This window comes from Adiantum capillus-veneris, chromosome 4 (assembly GCF_014529385.1).
Source record: "Adiantum capillus-veneris isolate H3 chromosome 4, ASM1452938v2, whole genome shotgun sequence".
NCBI classification, from domain to species: Eukaryota; Viridiplantae; Streptophyta; class Polypodiopsida; order Polypodiales; family Pteridaceae; genus Adiantum; species Adiantum capillus-veneris.
Genome location: NC_140934.1, coordinates 64,516,310 through 64,520,781, shown reverse-complemented (window position 1 = coordinate 64,520,781; position 4,472 = coordinate 64,516,310).

The window sequence follows — 4,472 nt, the reverse complement described above, 5'->3', positions numbered from 1 at the left end:
ATTAGCCTAGCTTTGGTGTGACTATCTTCAGCTTTGTAGAGTTCATAGGGTTCAATGGCTACCTTCTCAACCACCTTGAGCCTTCTTGCTAGTAGTAGTTGGAGTGCATCACCATCTGTAGCCTCTTGCCAATACCGCACACCATTGATGTGTAGCTCCCCCTCCAAAAACTTGTTAATACCCGAGTTTGAGAGTGCTTTCACCACCTGAAGTCGAGGCTTCAAAGGGAGTGTCTTCACACTAGCCATGAAGCACTCAACACAATGCTTTGACCTAGGGACTTGATGACTACAAGATTTTCCTTGAAGCAAAGAAGGGTGTATGTAGTTAACTCTCTTTACCCGCATACGTGCCGTTTGTCGATCAAGACGCTTCTTTTCTCGACCTTCTTGGGGAGACCATAGTGGAAGTCTCGGAGAATTTGATGGATCTTCCTTCATAGGATTGACAGAGCACTGCTTGAGAACTCCTCCGTGGGGGCACCAATATATGACGAACGAAATTTGGAATGGCGGCCTCTACACCAAAACAAACTCCATTGCGCCACAAGGGACATGAGATGAGGGCACCACCTAGTCTTGGAAGCGTGGACTAGGACCGTTACGGAGGGAGAGAGAGAGAGAGAGAGAGAGAGAGAGAGAGAGAGAGAGAGAGAGCTATCACTATGAATGAAGCATTAATCTCAATGTGTGTACAAGAAATGGATAACTTCAAGCACTCCCAACACAAATAGCATGTAGATTACTAAACAACAACTCAAGATTTAGCCAAAATCACATCAAGCACTCTCACACACACATAAAAGATCTCTCTTAATTAACATAAGTGAGAGGGGGGGGGCGGGTTACTAGCATTAAAAAAAAAATTCACTCTACAATGTGCAAAGAATAGTGTGAATGAATGAGCTTTATGGGCTCACGATGAGTGATACAAATACTCAATGAGGCTAAGGGAGGCCTTGAAATTACAAAGGGGAGGGGCTCTTTATATAGGCAAGAGAGTGATTAGGAGTGAGGTTAAGATCCAAGTGCAATTTGTACAACTGAAGCTTGATTAGGGACATTCCACCAATAAAGAAGCTCCTTCCAAGTGATTTGTTGACCAATTTGCAACTAATTGGCTCCATCATCACTTGTGTTGTCTTCACTCCTTCCTCCATAGCTTGAGTCCAAGAGCTTCCTTATTTTAAAATGTAAAGAATCTACATAAAATCAATGCATATCTAGTAATAATAGAAAGGGGTTGAATGACAACTTATGAATTACAACAAGATTAAGCATGATTTGAGAGGTGATTAGAAGAGAAATTTGTGATGGTTTTACGAGTTTGAGAGAGAGGAGGAAGGAGAGGAGGGGGAGGAGACTAATGGCTGATTTTTAGAGAAGGACTCAATGTGGAAAAGGAAGGGTGTGTGTGTAAAGGTAGAGAGGGTGGTCTCCACCAAAGTTGGAAAAATTGGCGTCCGCCATTTTGGCAATATCTCCTAGACCGTAAATGCAAAAATTGTTTAAAAAATATGGTCAGAATCTCCAACTCATCAGCTACAACTTTGATTAAGACAACTTTTCTTGGATCGGAGTGGACGTATTTTTAAAAAATCCAAAAAAATCATGTGTCTATTTTCTTCCTTCACCAAGTCTTCCACCTGGGTCCCATCTGTTTGAATCATTATATGGCTCCAAAGCCATGATGATATGAACCCCTCATGACCCTTGAATCATGGTGAATGGCTCCACAACCACATCATATCTTTTCTTTTCACATTTACATATTTTCCCTTCCCTTTACCACTAGGTTCTACCTTTCACCTCCCGTGAACTAGTCAAGAAAAAATTCCCATCCAGTCATTTTTTTAATTTTTCCAAGAGGTTGTTCTCACTCTTTCTTTTATTGTAAACCTCTAGAAGCAGGGAAAACCAACAAAATATAGTAAACAAAAAATTTGTGATAGGCTCGGATCATAGCCCCCCCAAACCTGGCTAGAGGTATTTATGCCTCTAGCCTACTTTCCTTGATCTTGGGCTGACCTTATTCTAATGTGATAAGGCTTTAGACGCCATCCATTTTTCTTGGTCTTGTGCACTTTACCATCAATGTCTTGAAGTCTGTAATAGACATTTTTGAACTTTTTGGTGACCAAGAACGGGCCTTCCCATCGAAAAAGAAACTTTCCATCCTTACGAGTGTCGAAGCGATTGTCATATAGAAGCACCAGAGATCCCATTTTCATGTCTTTAGATGCTAGCTTTTTGTTGAACTTTCCTCTGCGCTTCTATGCTTCTTGAGAATAGTGGTTGATGGCTTCTTCACAATCCAATTGCAGCCTCTCTAGATCAATGATCCTTTGATGTACTTTCTCCTTTTGAGAGCCTACCTGGCTACCCAATATTCGAAGACTTGTTAACTTCACATAAATGGGCAAAAGCGCCTCCTTTCCATAAACCAAATGAAAGGGTGTGTACCCTAATGTGGTTTTGAAGGAGGTTCTATAGGCCCATAGAGCTCCATTCAGGTGTTTGTCCCAATCTTGGCACCTGCAATGTACCTGTTTGGTGCGAATCTTGAAAATGATTCCATTTACCTTTTCCACCAAGCCATTGCACTGAGGGTAGTAAGGAGTAGAGTGCTGATGCTGAATATTTAGCTTTTGCATGAGTTCTCCTACCAAGTCTGCTCTAAACCCTGGTCCTCTATCAGATAGTATTTCAAGAGGGGTGCCAAACGGCAACAGATGTGGTCAAAGATGAACTGACTCACATCCTTAGCAGTAGATCTATTGGTTGGCATAGCCTCGGCCCATCTAGTCCTGTAGTCTACTCCCATAATGATGTACTCTTTACCTGACTAAGTGCGTGGTAAAGGCCCTATGGCATCAATTCCCCACTTCTCAAAGGGCCCATATACCTTTATTGGGTTCTGAGGTTCAGCTATGAGCCATCGTGGTCCTGCTTTCTTCTAAGTCCTCCTTGCCTTGCTGAAGTGGAATTTGGATGGACATTGCTCCCACTATTGACTCATTTAACTTCGATGATGCTAGGTGGTCTGCATCCTTGTTCTGGTCTCTTGGCACATGATGTACTTGTGCCTCCCTAAATCTCCTCATAAGAGCTTTGTCTTCTCTCATTTTAGTAGAGAGACTGGCATTTTTGCAAGCCCATGTACCTTGCATTTGCCTTACCAAAACCATGGAGTCACCAAAAGCATTTAATCTCTCAATTGAATTATCCAAGCACCAACAAAGGCCATGAATTAGAGCTTGATATTCTGCTTCATTGTTTGAGTGGACATCTTCTAGAGTGATCCCTTCACCATGGATCCTCTCTCCCAATGGAGATAAGACCACGATGCCTGCAGCTGCCTTATCCTTGGTTCTCTTGTATGCTCCATCAAAGTAGAGGCTATAAGCATTGACCAAAGCCTCTAGAGCTGGCGGTGGTGGAAGTTCCTTTCTCTTCAAATGGAAAACTTTTTCATAGCACTTGTTTGTTAAAATGTCGGCTAAGCATGCTCGAGTTGTTCTTTCAACCTGTATTGTATAATCAAACTCTTGAAGTCGCACCACCCACTTTGCTATTTTGTCAGAGACTTCCATATGTTGTAGTGCATAGGGAAACATATCCTCCACAGTGATAATTACAAACCTCTTTGGCAGCAAGTATGGACGAAATTTGGTTACTGCAAACATGAGGGCTAACACTAGCTGTTCCATCAGGGTGTAGGCCTTCTCTGTGTTTTCCATGAGGTGGCTAGCAAAATACACAAGCCTCATAAAGGATTTTTTTGGATCTTTTTGTAGGAGGGCAACACCAATGGCTTCTTCTCCCACACTAGGGTTTACAAAGAATGTTTCTTCGCAAAGGTAAGACACTTCCTCTTGGGTATAGTCCTTTTTTTAATCGTGGTGTTGCGGTCATTGATCCACTCATGCATGGATTACCGCAACGTGCCTTTGGTTTTACCACAGTTGAGACTGTGATGATATCTAAAGACGTGCAGTTTACCTTTGGCACTACTAGCCTCTATTTAGGTCTACTAGTATGTATATGCATTTATGTGTTTGTGTGGTAATATACTTGTGTACGTATATTTAGATTAGTGAGTAAGGTGGAAAGCTTAATCTTATATTGCTCTTTGTAATGTAGATGTCTAACGACAGACCGACTGGTGAGGAGCAGCCAGCTGGCTCTTCTTTTGGTTGGTTCACATCTGATGTGGGCTCCCACCGGGATGGCATCGCCTTTAGTGGAACCGAGTCTTGAGTCGGTGAGAACAAGCAAAGAAATAAATAATGTTCTATGTAGTTAACCATAAATCATGAGTGTCATAGGTTTTTTTTTTGTTATTTGCAGGCATGGCCATCCTACACCTACCCTTCTCATATTCCTGCACCGGTCGTATATCCTGACTTACACTCGGCTATCTCTTTACGAGAGTAGTACCTCCGTTCGACGGAGGATTTGTTTGGCGGCTAC